Here is a 16,232-nt window from a genome sequence, read left to right on the forward strand (position 1 = left end):
TGTTGCTGCGCGTGGGCTTTCTTTAGTTGCGGCAAGCAGGGGCTACTCTTTGTTGCGGTGCGAGGGCTTCTCATTGTGGTGGCTTCTCTTGTTGCGGAGCACAGGCTGTAGGTGTGCGGACTTCAGTAGTTGTGGCTCTTGGGCTCTAGAGCGCAGGCTCAGTAGTTGTGGTGCACAGGCTTAGTTGCTCCACGGCATGTGGGATCTTCCTGGACCTGGGATCAAACCCATCCATGTCCCCTGCATTGGCAGGCAGATCCTTAACCATTGAGCCACCAGGGAAGCCCCGCACATATCTTTCTGAATTATAGTTTTCTCCAGATACATGCCCAGGAGTGGGATTGCTGGACCATATGGCAACTCTATTTTTAGTTTTCTTGAGGAACCTCCATACTGTTTTCCATAATGGCTGCACCAACTTACATTCCCACCACCAACAACAAAAAACATGTGCATCTTATATTGGATGTCCAGCAGCCTTCTGATTCCCTGGCTGTGAGAGTGTTTTTAAGCCTAATGTTGCACTGAATCTATAGGTCAATTTACATGTTATTAGCAATATTGACAATTTTAAACCTTAATGATGTTAAATCTTCTAATCCACAAACAAGGGATATCTTTCCATTATTTAGGGCTTTAATTTCTTCAAATGGCATTTTGTAGTTTTCTGTGTAAAAGCCTTGCACTTCTTTACAAAGCCTTTTTACAGTTATTCCCTCTTCAGAGCCTTGAAAACCCTCTGTGACATAGAGATCACATTCTGTACATCAAAGATGCCTCAACTAGTAAGTGACTGAGCTGGGATTTAAATCCCCCACCCGCCAGCAGAGCTGGGCCTAGACTTGCTCTGCTGGGGGCCGCTCGTTCCAGCCCCTAACTGCATAGGGACGAGACATCTGTCCTCTATCCGGGAAACCTGCTGACCTGGTGACAGTCCCTCTGACTTGGAGGGGGCGTTGGAGGGAGGGCCAGGGGCAGGACTGGCATGAGATGCTCAGGGTCAGGGAAGGAGGGTCCAGGGGAAGGTCTCACACACAGGCTACAGGCAGGGAGGGAACCTGTTTGGTTGAAACAGTGTCCCCAGCCCTTGGCTTCCATGAAAACCACCTGGGCGCTTAAAAAGTTCCCAGCATCCAGGCTCCACCTCAGACCAATTAAAGCCGAAGCCTGGGAGCAGGGCCAGGGAATCCGTGATCTTAAAGTCACCCAGGTGGGGCTGCAGCTCGGTGGGGGGAACCGCCGGGTCAGGTGGTGAAGTTGGCCGTCAGCCCTGACCCATCAGCTCTGCCCCAGCACACACTGAGGCCAGCAGAAGAGTCCAGACTTTAGATCAGACAGACCAGGCTATAGTCCCGGGTGTGGATCTTGGTTCCATGTCACAGGTTCTGTGACCCTGGGTGCTTGACCTCTCTGACCCTCAATCAATTAATCTGTAAAATGGAGACAGTTATACCTACCTTGAGAGATGGGATCTGTTTCTCCTCATCTTGAGCCTGGACTGGCCTGTGACTGCTCTGACCAGCAGGGTACAGCAGAAGGGACGCTGCACCAGCTCGGGGTCTAGACTCACAAGGATTGGCAGCTCCCCCCTCCCTCTCTTGGGCCTCTTACCTGACTTTTCAGGTGAGGAGAATGAGGCTGAGAGGTGACTTGCCCAAGTAAAACTATCAAGCGCTCACTGCCTTCCTGGCTCTGAGGGAGGAAAAGGCAACATCTGGGGCAGCAGATTTGACCAGACTTTCAGAGTTTGAGTCCTGGCTCGGCCAGTTCCCAGCTGTGTAACCTTGGGCTGCTAGATAACCCTCTCTGTGCCTATGCCACTTCTTTTGTAAAATGATGATAAATGGTTGCCCCTCAGGGCTGTTGCAGGGGTGAACTGGGAGTACCCTGTCTTGACGCGGTGGCTAACAGCTACTGTTGACAGGGAGGCTCTGCCAGCCCTGGCCTGGAGGTCATTAGGGGCCTGGCCGCAGCTGTGCTGATCTGGTGGCTTATTTTTGAGGAAGAAGCAAGACCCAGCATGGAAGCGCCTGGGAAAACCCCCTATTTCCCACTGGTCCCCTCTTCTCCCCTCTGGAGACAACAGAGCCATCCAGGGGGTGTCAGGGTGGGGCAGGATTTCCCCCCTTGGGACAGACTCTCACTTCCTCGGCTTGCGTATCAGAGCCAAGGTTCAAGTGTCGGGCGGGGCTGGGGAGGCAGCCCTCCTCCTGAAGCCAAGGGCACGTGACCCCATCTTTTCCTAGGGGTGAGCCAGATGCCAGGTGGGCCTCCTGGCCCCTGGATGCACAGGTCACCTCCTCTGGGCTCTCCCAGTTCTGAGGCCTGTGGAGGCACATGGTCCTGCCCAGCTGTGCCCGGTTCCCAAGAGCCTCGGGGCTCTTGTTCCTCATGCGAAAACCTCAGACCTCTGTGCTTCTCCCTGGTGAGCACGTCTCCCTGAGCAGCACCGACCACCGCTGCGTGGAGTCTGTATTCTCACTGTAGCACGTCGGTCACATCTCAGATGACAGTGGACAGAATCTGGTGCCCAAAAGGGCCTCAGAGATGATCTGATCCAGCCCTTGATCAGAAAATTATTTTGATTGTAGTCAAATATAACCGTGATTTACCATTTTAACCATGTGTAAGTGTACCATTCAGTGGTGACTGATTTTTATAGCTGAGGCAACATTCATTCACATGAAATTCTCAGCAGAAGCCTGATATAAAACTGTCCACGTACTGCAGCCTGTGAAGGGCTGGGCCTCCACCGCCCCTGCAGGAGCAGGGAGGGGGCAACGTGCAGGGCACGAGGGACAGAGGCGGCCCTGGCCGTCATCCCCGCCACCGCCCCTGCTCTCCATCAGGCAGTTGGCCCCCTCGTCCTTGCCCTCCAGGGCTGGTCTGACCCGTGAACACCCCGTCCACTCGGGGAATCATGGCCTGCAGTGCCCACCGGGACCTCCAGCCACAGGTCAAGGCTCTGTGGACAGTGGCTTATGGCAGGTCTGGGTGATGGACGAGGGGATGCTGGGCCTGAGCCTGCCAGATAGGGACCAGGACAGCGGGATGCTGTCTAAAGCACTAAGGGTGGCCCATTCAGTGCCAGGAAGGACCCGCTGCCTGGCAGAGCCGCCCACAGAGGCACAGTTCTGAGATGACTGGGCAACCGTGGGGCTGTGAGCTCAAGACACAGGCCCATGGGGGAAGGAGCCTGGCCATGGGCCAGCCCCCAGGAGCCCCGTCAGGCACGCTTGGACTGGATGGGACACGTTGGCTCCGTCCGTGAGATGTTGGCACACTGCCCATCTGGATGCATTTCTTCTGAGTGAAAAGCGGGTCACAAGTGAACCCCTTGGCTGAGGCCTTGCGGTCCTCTGCCTCTGCCCAGCGGCGGGAGGCGCAGCGTGAACAAGGAGGGCCCTTCGGGGACGGAGGGAGGGAGGGGGGAGAGAGGACCCTGTGTCGCTGGTGGGCAGGAGGGCATCCAGCTGCAGAAGGAGGCTTTAAGTCAGGAGATGTGATGACTTTGTCCTCCACACAGAGGGCCCACCACGCTCCCCTCCCTCCAAAGGCTTGAAGGAGGAAAACAAGGAACATAGGAGACGTTCTGTGAAGAAAAGCAGATGAACAAAGCACTTACAGTTCAGATGAGAAGGCTCCAACGTGAGTGAGCACATCTGCAGCCTGAAATCCCACAGCTGGGCGGTGAGGTGCTGGAGCTGCCACTGAGACCTCACATCCTGCCTGCACCGCACCAAGAGCAAGTGCTGGAACTTCGCAGAAAGGTCGCGGAGGGGGGAATTTACCGCGCAGAGGTAGAGAAGAAGCTCCCAACGTGCGTGGAAACATCAGCCTCACGGTCACTGGAGTGACCTCCTGCAGGAGGAGACGGGAGAGGGGACAGAAAAGAACAAGCTCCTTCCCTCCAGCAGAAACGTCTCACCTCTTCTGAGAAGGAAGCTGGAGAAGAGTGGGCGCCAGCTCTTCCCACTGAGGGGAAGCCCAGCTAGTGAGAAGCGGGGGGGACGCGGACACCAGTCGCGGAGGCAGAGGCCCGGGGCCGTGGGTCAGCAGGTCCCCAGGGCAGGAGGCCGCTGAGCCTCCAGGACTGAGGGACCCGGCTCACTTGCGGGGGTGATGCCACATTCGCAGCAGCAGCCCTGCGGGCCTAGAGACCTTTACCCGTTTTCTCTCCTAAAAGCAATTTTGATCAATAGTTTTTAGTTTAGTTGCTGTTATTTAATTGATACCGCACCTGCTCTTATTGGAGTTTAATAAAATTGTGTTTCCTAAGACAGTGTTCTTCAAAGATGGATGATTTTGATATAATCATTACAAATACATTATTTCCACGTCATTGGACCCTCTAGAGTTAGATGGGATAAGTATTGCATTTTGATTGAAACAAAAGGTCCACTATTACTTAACCTGTAATTGAACTTGGACACGCCGAGATGGAGACACGTGAAAAATAAATCCATTTCTATATTCTGGGGAAAAAAACCGATGAGAGTGGGCTCCTGCCCAGGGTGTCTCCTGAGGGACGCCCTGAAACCCCGGAGCTTTTCCACGGATTTAACCCTTCACGTTGCAGGTGGGGAAACAGAAGCGATTTCCCTGGGTAACCCTGGGAAATTCATGGCAGCACAGGTACGAGCGCCATGTCTCTTTGTTTCCAGTCCAGCTTTGAGCCACGAGTTGCTCAAGAAGAATAGGCTTCTCGGCACCCACCTGTAATTCTAAGAAAATTTAATCAGCTTCCTGGCGCTTTCCAAAAAGAGCCAGCTCTTTCTACCTGTTTGCAGCCTGGCCTGACATTACCTTGGCAACAGCTGTCAACAGACATATTGCCTCCCCGGGCCTGTCATGTCCTTTACACCAGACATGTGTGTGCCCAGGTGAAGGGCAAAGCAGTTGGGCCTCGTAGACCCGGCTTCGGGGCTCCTTTCCGCTAAGATCTGCTTATTTATAACCCAAAGGAAATTTGTCCTAAAAACAGGATTTCCGTGCTCGCTTGGCTAATTTTCTTTTTATACTCTATAAGGACTTCATGGGGAGAACCTTGCCATTGGAAGAGGTTATTTTTAACAGCAGTATTAGGCTGACATCCTAAAAATGGGATGTTACAGATCAGTAGGAAAACCCACCGGACCTCACTGTCCAGAGGAGAAAAGGAAAGCCTCTCCAGGAGAGCCAATTGCCCAAAGTCTGTGTAATTTATTGGCAATGCAGGACTTGAACTTGGCTGGAGTCCTGGTTGCCTTTTAGGGGCTTGGCATTACTGCACGTCTGGCTTGCTGACAGCGACGCTGTGTGGGTGCTGTCGTCCCAGGGGGTGGGCACAGGCTTGTTCGTGGCCTTTATTAGAGATGGAGGTACGTTCTGGGGGGTAGATCCTGAGTCATCTTCCGGGGACCCCATTCTCTTGCTCCCAACTCTGCCTCCCCTTGTCTCCCAACTGTCCACCACGGGCTGGAGGCCTGGAATCTCTAGGGTTTGGGCAGGGGACGGACTGAGTGAGGTGGGCAGGGTGGGGCTGGTGAACTGGCCATCTGTCCCCACTCGGCCTGCATGACATCGGGGGCTGGAGCTTTGTGTCCGTTCCTTCTCCCCTCAGTCAGGATCCGAGGTCCGTTCTGCTCCCAAGGCTCCTCCTGGACCTCCACAGGCTCCATATGCGCCCCTGGTGTCTGGCTGCACCCCCAGGTGGGAGGGGGAAGGCTTGACCTCTCCCCTCTTAGGTCTCCAGCTGGGCCTGAGGATTCAACTGACCTCAGACAGATTAACAGGAGAAAAGCATGCAGATTTTTACCTGTACATGGGGGCCCTACAGGAAAACAAAGGCCCAAAGACGTGGCAGAGCCTAAGTGCTTATATACTAGGTTGGATGAAGAAAGGAAACTGTGGACAAGGAACGAAAACATCTGGGGAGGCTACAGGAGAGAGTTAGTTCCACAAGGCCCGTCTGTACGGCATCCCCCTGGCTTGACTCCCTGTCTCTGATGATGAGTGTTTCTTCCCCTTGAAACAGGGACCCCATTTTGATCTGCCGGCAACAGGGACGCCTTCTGCGGCTGGGGACGTGTGACGACCCACAAAGACCCCTTCCTGGGGGACACCTATTAGAATAGGCAGGAAAGTAGATTTCCCAACCGCCATCATGGTCTGCACCCCTGGGGAGAGCTGTGGACCCCGCTGTGGACCAAGGACAGGTGCTTGCTCCTGGTCACCCAGGCTACCAGCTGGGTTCCTCGATTTACTAAAATGCTCACCTGTTCGCTGTACTGACTCCCCGCCCCCCGACCAGAGTGACCTTATGTGCGTGGTTGACTTTTCCATGACTTTCAGGATGCAACTCAGGCAGCATCCCCCCTGCAGGCAGCCTTGCTCTGAGCTAAGAGGAGATGTGCTACAGGGGAGGGGTGGGTGCAGAGAGCCGGGCTGAGGTTACTCCAAAGTCACACTTCAGAGCCCATCCAACCCTTCATTGGGACTCTTTGGAGGGTCTCACTCTCACCACTTTCCAAGGCTGTCCTGCTCAGAACACCTTCCCCCTGCTTGTCCTGGAAAAATTCTGGTCTTTCTTCCAGAACCAGTAGCTGAGGAGCCATTTCCACGAAGTTGAGTTAGGTTCCAGTACTAGACAGAGGTCCTATTTTGGCTTTCCATCATGAGTCCCCCTTTCATGTAGAGCGGTCCCCAGTTCCTGCCTGCCTCCCGCTGTGGGAGCAGGGAGACAGAGTTCCCCCTCTTCTGCCCCTGGCTGCAGGGCTCGCGCTGTGGTCCAGACCGTGACTCTGTCATCAGTGGTGGAGGTAACCATGCTGGGGCCCAGAGCCGGAGACCCAGGTGGTGACAACAGCATGCTAGGTGGTCACCACTGCCTTTGGCTGATCTCACTGGGGCTCATTTGATTCCTGCCTCTGACTTTTCGCTTCCTATCTATTCTGTGAGCCTGCTACATCCTTAAAAAAGTAACAACAGCAAAACAAAAAGCAAAAGCAAAAACAAAACAAAAGCCCTTGTTTGCTGAAGGCAGTCAGAACTGATTTCTGTTTTTGCAGCCAAGAGCCCTGATGGGTGGAGAATCCTGCCCGGAACTCTGGGATCCCGTGTGCTTCTCTGAGGTGGTTCATACATGCAATGCTTCAACAATAATAATGGCTGATTCCTCGAGCCCTTTCTGGGAACTGGGACCTTGACAAGAGTTCTCGCATCAGGTCTCGGGGGCCTAAGATCTACAGTGATGTCCGCGGGCTCTGATGGAGCAAGTGGAAACGGACCAGAATTACTGGAGGATTTCCCAGCACGACAGTGTGTAGTGACGTGCTGCCTGGGTGCCTAGATCCCCCCGTCTCAGTCCCAGGGCGAGAGTGCTCAGTCCCCAGCGGCCAGCAGGTCCAGTCCTGTCCCCAGGGCAGCCTGCATCTGTGGTGCCGAAGCAATGGCCAGGCATCCTTTGACATTTCTTCCATCGAGGAGTGGAGTCTGCATCCCCTCCTTGAATCTGGGCATGCGCTGGGACTGCTTGGCCATGGATCGCAGCAGGAGGAAAGCTGCCCAGGTGTCTGCGCCGAGCCTGGAGAAACCAGTGGCTTCCGTATGGCCCTCGTGGTGCCCTCTCTCCGGGAGCCCTGACCGCCCCATGAGAAGACCAGTCATCCTGGGTCAGCGTGGATGTGGTCAAAATAAACAGCAGATATGGCTCAGGGCTGCGTCCTCTGTTTTTGTTTATGTCGCACTAAGTGTGTTGGCCCCTCCGGGGGAGCAGGGGGAGATAGGATGGGGTGTGTCAGGTGTCACAAAGGGCCTCAGCAGCCAGGCTCAGGCTTGGGGACTTATCCTATTGACAAGAATGAACCTGAGCAGTTTCTGAGCGGCAGGTTGGGAGTGATCCCAGTGGCTCTGAGTGGGAAGGTCACGGGGACGGGGCAGCAGGGGCCAGAAGGCAGGTGAGGCTGGTGGCCAGGAAGCCAGTTGGGGCTACTGGAGATTTGGGGACATCTCTGCGGAAGAGACCGGGAAGGAGGCACCTCTTCCCCGAGCCGTGACGGGCTCAGCCATTCTCTTAGCCTGAAATCCTTCATCCTAGTGATTCCTGAAGTCCCCGATTCAGTGATTCTGAGAATTCATGATTCCTTGATCCCACGACATGAAATGCCCGTGTTTCTCCAGTTGTGTGATCTGGTGATTCACAGAACCTCTCCCCCGGCGACTCTAAAATTCTCTGATTCGTATACTCTGCTGAATCAGCCCTTGCAGTTCCTGCCAACCCCTGGCCCATGGCTTCTCCTGGGAATTGAGGAAAGGCTGTTTGTTTCTGTCTTTTCTATTCAGACAGGTGTCGCTGGGGGGCCTCTACCTTCCTCTGAGGTGGCTGAGATGGGGATCGTGCAGGTGGGGAAGATCCCGGAGTCAGCTGGAATAATGCGGAGTGTGTGACCCCCGTGTGCCCTGGGTACCTGAGTGCTGAGGCAGGAGCACAGCCCCACCTTCGGGGGGAACTGAGAGGTGCTCCTGACCCGGGGCCCGTCACCCACTCTGCTCACGCCCACCTGCTGGAGCAGCACCCCCAGGACTGTGGTCTCCCTGCAGAGCCCTCCAGAGACAAGCACCTGGGGTGGGGTCGCACCTTTTCTTAAGCCACAAGCTGGAGTCACCCATTGGCATCCATAATCACTGCAGTTGACAGTAGAACTGAGGACATGGGAGACAAGCAGAGTGGCCTGTGGATTTGGGTGACAGGGATTATGGGGGACAGGTGAGGGGTGCTAGTGGCAGGGCCACAGAAATGAGAAGCCTGGATCAGGGGACTTGGATAGGCCTGCTGGCCCTCAGGGCCCCCAGTGCCATGAGGTGGTCTTTATTCTTCTCCCCCTCAGCCAGCCTCTCGACATCAAATCCTGGAGATGAGGCCCCCGTGCCAGGTTGTCGTGAGGCCCAGTCAGGGAAACAGGGAAAGCTGTTGCCACTGCGTCTGGGACTCTTGCTGTCAGTTTCTAGTGGCTCTTTTCAGGGCCGTGCGTGGCCCTCTCTGTCAGCCAGGCCTCCCTGGCCCTCCATGTGCACGAGTCTCCCTGCAAGTGGAGGCTGCTTTGAGATGGTATCAAGAGAAGGATGCAGTGTGGGAGGGAAGCCAGGCCCACCTCTAATCCACATGCCCCTGCTGGCCCCTCCTTGGCCAGCCTTGGGGTTTGGGGAGATGCTCTGAGTTGGAGATGAAATGGGCCACAACCATGGTCACTGTTGGTTATGAAAAGTGGGGGAGACATGATCCAGCATGCATGCACGCCTGCATCCATCCATCCATCCATCCATCCACAATTTATTAAGTGCCTACCGTGTCTGAAAGAGTGCACCCCACCCTCATGGATGACTTTCTATGCCCCTATCCTGCTCTGTTATTATTTATGCCTTTGTTTATCTGTTCACTGTCTTTCTCCCCCACTAGAATTTTAATTCCATGAAGACTTTGTCTTATTCACCACTGCATCCACACATCTAAAATCAAGCCTGGCACTTAATAGGTGCTTGAAAGCATTTCTTCAATGTATGAATTTAACCCCACTCCTGCAGAAACCCTGGGAATAGGTGTTATTATCCTTCATTTATAGATAAGGAAACAGGCCCAGAAAGGCCAGGTGACTTGCCCATGGTTTCATTATTAGTAAGTCGTGACCTGGGAGATGAAGCCAGGTTTCCAGAGCTGGGTCTAACCCTTCATACTGCTCCACGCTTCATGAGGAGGGAGAGATGGGTACAATGACTTCTCACCGGTCCATCGAGGGAGGCTCCCTGGAGCAGGGGGCCACAGGCAATGGAGGGTGGGTGGGACGTCCCCAGGCAGGGGAGTAGGTAAGGACAGCCAGCTGAGGAGACTTCTTTGGCCAAGGCCTGGGGGATAGGAGTGTAAAACTGGCCTCTGGGGCGAGGAGGGAGTCCTTGCAAGATCCAGCCAAAAGCCTGCCAGACTTCTCGGGAGCTAGAAGCAACCCTCCATCCCTGCTGGGGGCTCTCATTAGGACATCGGTGCTGAGTCTAGCCTGTCCTTGTCAATCAACTGACAGCAAGACATGTCCCCAAACACCTCTCGCTGAAAGGGCCTTTCTCCCAGGTTGTGGGCTCAGGGGCACCTGTGTCGTGCAAAGTGGGCTCCCCCTGGGCCCAGGAAAAGGGTCAGCTTAGCCAGGCCTGGGCAGACAGCCAGCCGGCCTGGGAGCCCTGCTTACACTCTCCCTACCTACTGGACAACACCTTCCCCGCCCTGGACCTCAGCATGCCCATCTGTAATCGAAATGGTTACTGCAACCCTTTGTCACCTGTGATGCCGGTGACCTCTCCCAAAGCTGACTCTCCTGTGCATCTCGCTGCAGGCGAGGTATCTTCTCACATTGGACCCGTCCTTTGATCATCAGTAACCCAGTGAAAGAGGTAGGGCGGGGTCAGTTATCTCCATTTTCTCAGATGAAGGAACTAAGGTTTGAGAGAGAGAAAGTCGTCGGCCCACTGAGTCAGTGAGTGGCATGTCCTGGTCTGGAATCCCAGCTCACCCCTCTGCGACCACGAGGCCGGAGACTGCAGTCAGAATGGTGTCATGTTCTGATCCCGCTGGGGTCCCTGGCCAGGGTGTCCCTTTTTGAGTTCTGCTGTCACGCCACCCTCTGCCCACCCCCAGGGGAGAGGCAAAGGCCCCCCTAAGTACACCAGCAGTGACTCCCCTCCTCTGATCTAAACCCCACAGCCACGTGTGGGCCTCCACACTGGAGGCTTCTGAACTGCCCTGTCATTGGGGCTGTCCTGCTGTTCCCACACTGCCCATCCCAGGGAGGAAAGCTCGGGCGAACTTACAACCTGACCTCATTTCCGGGAGAGATTTCTTTAACCCAGAGAAGCTAAGCCTAGCTGGCGCTGGGCATGGGGGCATTCTCAGGTGGGGAAAGCAGCTTCTTGGGGCCAGACTGACTGCATCAGCAGTGGATTCTCGGGGTAGATGCAGGGGGACCACAACTCTGGCCCCTGGTGGACAAACACCAAGCCCTCGTGGAGGCCAAAGCCTTTGTTCCAGAACTCTGGGCTCATTACTTCCCTTTGCTAGGCCTCCCTGCCTACCATGCGGGGTAATAACCCTTCCCCAGGCTGTCCAGATCCAACAGGACAGACGAGGCAGGGAGAGGGGGGAAGGGTGCGGGGTTCTAGGTGGCGACGCAGACCTAGATTTCCGCCCTGGTTTTGCCACTTACTAGCCTAGTGGCCTCGTGCAGGTTACTTAATAATAAATACTATTCACCTGCTAGGATTGTTTGGGGTCAGGGGGGTTAATTTGATAGAAAGCACTTGGAAGACTGCTGAGCTCCCCAGGGGGCTGCTGTGTTAGGGGTTATTGTGACAAGGTCCCAGCAGCCGAACAAGCAGAGGGATTAAGGCTCTGAGCAGCGTGATGGTTCAGGGCCGGACAAAGGCTCAGGGCATGAAGCCCTTCGGAGATGCAGATGCTAAGGACGGGCTCTGGGTTGTAGGGGAGCAGAAGGAGCCAGGGCCAGATTGGGATGGCTTCTGGTTTGGGAGTTGACCTTGAGCTGTGGGTACCCTTTTGGGTAAGCTCCAGGGAGGGGACCAGACGTGACGGTCGTCGGATGAGCAGGGAAAATGCACAGTGACGGTACCTGAGAGCCTCTGCAAGGCTGCCTGTGCCTGTGCGGAGGGCTGTATTCTGAGACATTGCCTTGGCTGGCTTCCCTGCAGGACGCTGGTCCTGGGGGAGCTGTGCTTTGTGAGGTAACAGAGGAACGAGGTGGGGGCTGTCGTGGGGTGGGGAGAGCCCCCGAATGCTCGAGCTTTAGGGCGCAGGTGGAGACTCGAGAAGCTCCGAGATCCCCCAGGAGGAGAGTAGGCCTCCCCTCACCCGGTGCTCCCTCCCTCTGTGCCTCTCGGCCACCTGGTTCCCTGCCTTTTCTCTAAGGCCTGTCCCAGAGGGACAAACATGTCTGTAGGTTGTGGGCCCACTGTGTGTCAGGTCTGGACACGGACACTGGACCACCGAGGACGCAGACTCGCTGAATTTTCTCAACAGCTCCGAGAGGAGGTGTCATGACCCCCGTGTGCCCACGAGGAAGGGGAGGACTTGGGGGATGGGCATCTGGCCGTCGCCCGCTCACCATGTTGCCCAGGGCCCTGGGGCTCTGGCCCAGCTCTCCCAGCAGGTCCTGTCCCCTCATGCAACAGATCTGAGGACAGGTGGGGATGCTCAGGGTTTGTGGCCTGTGCAGGGGGCGGCTCCCACAGAACCCTTCAAAGGCCCTTGCTCTGGCCCCTGCTCCCATGTGCTACTTTTAAAAAAAAATCTAGAGTGAAAAAGAAGAAAGTTTCTATTTTTGATAAGACACCAACGAAATGAAGGCTTTTAAATTATTGAAATCCAGAAATAAATTATTTATTCAGGTCAGCCTTTCATTTCACGCACATTAACCCCACCAGCACACTGTCACGAATTTGCTGAGTGTCCTGGCAAGTCATTTACCCTCCAAGGACCTCGGTGTTCTCTTCTGTAGGATGGGTCAGGGGCCGGCAGGGGGCTGGGTTTCCCAGGTGCTGGAGGAGACTGCCAGGAGCCAGAGCAGGCCTGTCTGTTCCCTTCACCTCTCTTCATCCCGTACCCTTGGCCTTCACGGTCAGACCTTCCCTGAGCAGCTCAGGTGGGTGGGAAGGGGAGGAGCTATTATTAATAATAACAGTACTGCGTGCCAGCCCTGCACAGTGGTTTACTCATCCAACTTATTTATCCCACAACAACCCTCTAAGGTGGATAATATTACCATCTCCAGGTTACAGATGAGGAAATTGGGCACCGAGTAGTGAAGTGCCTTGCCCGATATCACCCAGCTTGGAAGTGGCACAGCTGGAGTTCAAGAGCAGGCAGCCTGGTTCCCACACTGACTGCTGCAGCACACGACCTCGCCTTGGGTGTGAGTGAGGCCCTCGGGAACCTCCCGAGATGACTCTTCTTGCAGGTGCCGTGCCTGTTCTCTCTGCCTTTGCACTTGCTGTTCCCTCTGCCTGGGGTGCCCTCCCTGCCCCAGGCCAGCAAAAATGTCACCTCCTCCAGGAAGCCCTCCCAGCCTCCCTCTGTGCTTCCACAGCATTCTCCCACATCCCTGTGAAAGCCCTTACCCGCCGAATCGTCCTCATTTACACACCTGTCTCCCCACCAGACTGTGGCCTTCTTGAGTTCAGGGACCGTGTTGGATGAATTTCCACAACCCCAGCACGGTGCCTGATGTAGACCAGTTGGTGTTTGTTGAATGAATGAGCGAGTGAGTGTCTGAAGGGATGTGACTCCCTTGCCCATGGGGTAGGGTTGCGGGTTGCCTTAGGCCTGGCGCTGGGAAGACCCCTAAGTTTACCATCCCTGGCATTCCTGAGATTGTTCTCCCACCAAGAGACTCAGCTTGGCGGAGAAGACATTGGGTTTCCATGGCAACGGAGTTTTTTTCTGCCCGAGCAAACATTTCCACAGAAATCCCAATAGATGCCAGTGGGTGCAGTGGGCACTGCCCCTCCTCCCACATCCTGCACCCCTCCTGCCTCCGCAGGGCTCGGAGCCCAGAGCCAGCCCTTCTCCTTCTGTGGGTTTCCACTGGGTTTCTCACAGCTGCCCTATTTGAAGCTGCTTGCCGCTGTGCCAGCTTCGCCCCACAGCCTCTCTGGGTGAGGAGGGGGAGCCCTGGCCCCAGGCTGTCGGCATCAGGGAGTGCAGCCCCACCACCCTCAGACGGGAAACCTCGGCCCAGGGCGGGGAAGCAGAGGGCTTCCACTCCCTGCCCTGGCTTTGCGCTGCCACCTGCAAGCCCCCCCTCCCCTCAGACACGGGCGCCTGCACCTCCCCCTCCCCCAGGGCCCTGGGGTCAGGGGGCCTCACAGGGCTCACCTGGCAGAAGCTGAGAGGCCTGAGAATTACAGGGTGTCCGGCCTCAGACCCTGCTGAGCACCAGACCCACTGCCCTGCAATCCCGGTTGAGCCTCTGGGGGTGGGGAGGAGGAATGGGGCAAGGGCACTTGGTGGTAGGAGCTCAGAGAGGCCCGTGGCTTTCCTGAGGACACGTGGCAGAGTGGCAGAGGCAGGATCCGAGCTCCGGTCTCTCTGGTGACAAGGCCAGCCTCTGCCCACTCTCCGGCCAGGAGGGAGCCCACTTTCCCCACCTGGAAACGGGGTAGACGCCCGGTGTGCATGTGGGGCAGCGGCGGGTCAGTGGAGGGTCCAGCCCGAGGACTGAGAGCTCGCTTGGCCCTGGAGACTACCAGGCCAGCAGAGGGGTGAAGTGACTTCGCCCAAGCTCACAACTGGTGGCCCAGGGGACGGATATGGGACCTGTCAGACTCGGACCACTTCCGTCTGTCCACGTCCCCCCCCTGCACGGCTGTTTTCCCAAAGCCAGTGATTACCTCTCACCGCCAAGCCCCAGCTCTGCTCTCCCTGTGGGCTTTGCCTCAGCTGTGGACTCGGCACAACTGCCGGTGAGGGAAGAGGGCAGGGGTGCGTGGCCCCGAGGCAGGGACCGAGGCCCCGTGGTCTGGCTTTGTGCAGCCAGCCGGAGGCCAGCTAACAAGCTCATCGTTTCGTGCCCAGGCCTGCCACGCGGGCAGCTGGTCCTGCCATCCCGGATCACCTCAGCCCCCCACCGGACCCCAGGAGTCTGCCTCCCAGCCCGGACCCTCAGACGCCTGCCCTCCCTCCCTCCTGTAGTTGATGGATCTGTGCTTGGGCCTACGGTGTCCCGCCACCCACATGGAGCCGGCCTCCCAGCCTGGCATGTCCAGCTCTCATCACCATGGCGACACTCACCACCCCTGCGCAGGACCACTGTGCTCAGCTAACCCGTGGCCTGTCCCCTGCCACTGGCCACCCACTTGGGTCGGGAGACACCCACACCGCCGCTCAGGCCAAGACTCGGAGCTCACTCGTGTTCCTGCCTCCCCCCCACAGGCCAGAGTGACGGTGTGCGTGGGTGTGCAGTCCGACCCGGCAGGGGTGTGCACAGGCATACGTGTGCACACGTATAGGCGCAGGTGTGGAAAACACTGACAGCTCATCCGACTCTGGTCTGTGGGACTCTGGGGCCGCCGGCAATGCCTAATTGTGTGTCGTGGGTCCTCTGGGGGGGTAGTCTCTGTCTGTGTGCCTGCACCTCATCAGGTTTGCGTGTCTGTCTGTCTGTCTGTGTTTGTGTCTCCGCCAGGGAGGGCAAGGGAATGTGTCAGAGATTCTGGACAACAGCTCCTTTCACTACATTTCTCCAACCGCTGGAGAAGGACACCCTCTCCTCTGGCCCGTTCTCCTAGGACGTTCAGGACCCAGCAGTGGCTGATGGGGGTGACCCACTTACCGTCTTTGCTGGGCTCTCCCCTGGGGCCAACAGTTACACTGGACTTTGGCCCTTGGAATCCACATAACCTTCTCTTGAGGCACCACCTGATTCCATTTTCCTATGCAGAACACAGAAGCTGTAGAGAGGGGACCAGGCAGGACATTGGGAGAAGGGGCACGGAGTCTTGATTCTGTGGACAGCTGGCCCCGTGACCTTACGCAGGACACCGTGCCTCTGGGCCTCAGTTTCCCTGTCTGTTAATGAATTCTTGTGGACTTTCTATCTGGATCATCCAGAATTCCATCAGATGGCAACTGTCCCAATACGTCTTCCTCTCATCTTCACGACAGCCCTTGTGGGTCGCCTGTTACTAACCCTGGACGATAAGGAGGAAACTAAGCGCAGAGGATGCTGGTGGGATGGGGGCCCAGCCGCATCACCCTGACCAGAGCCTTTGCGCTTTCTCTCACCCACTGCCCCCCGTGCTCTGCCCGCAGGTTCCAGGGCCAGGATGGGCCCTCTGTGCCACCTGCCACAGCACAGCCAGCCCCTCACGGACACCAGGGCAGGGGGCTGCCACTGACAAAGGGCACCCACCGGCCCTGCTGGGAGACTCCACCTCACCCTCACTGTGGACAGGGCCAGATATCAAAGAGGGGAGTGTGGGAAGGCAAAGGAAAAAGACAAAGCTGTCAGGCTGCCCTGCGCTGGTGAGTAATGACGCATCGAGTTCTGAGATCAACAGGCAGGGCTGGGCTCCAGGGCCATATGGGGATGAGCCTCAGAGGTGGAGCCGGCAGGCGGGAAGGGCTGGCGGGCACTGGGTCAGGTGGCGGAAGAAGGCCCCGGGCTCCGTGCAGGGCAGTAGGGCAAAGTGGTCACCGG

At 56.5% G+C, this 16,232-nt stretch overlaps 1 long non-coding RNA gene across 2 annotated transcripts in view; it reads left to right on the plus strand.

Annotated features, from left to right (window-relative positions):
* Positions 1-16,017, plus strand: part of LOC308627942 — a 65,095-nt gene extending 49,078 nt beyond the window's left edge. Inside the window, exon 3 of one of the 2 annotated variants that reach the window (XR_014017473.1) lies at positions 15,845-16,017. This is a non-coding gene — a long non-coding RNA (uncharacterized lncRNA). Of the gene's footprint in view, positions 1-3,526; positions 4,227-15,844 lie in introns of those variants that run through there. The other variant, XR_014017474.1, reaches the window with a different exon arrangement.
* Positions 16,018-16,232: the final 215 nt, after the last annotated feature.

The sequence above is a fragment of the Mesoplodon bidens genome, assembly GCF_964165515.1.
Source record: "Mesoplodon bidens genome assembly, chromosome: 14".
Lineage (NCBI taxonomy): Eukaryota > Metazoa > Chordata > Mammalia > Artiodactyla > Ziphiidae > Mesoplodon > Mesoplodon bidens.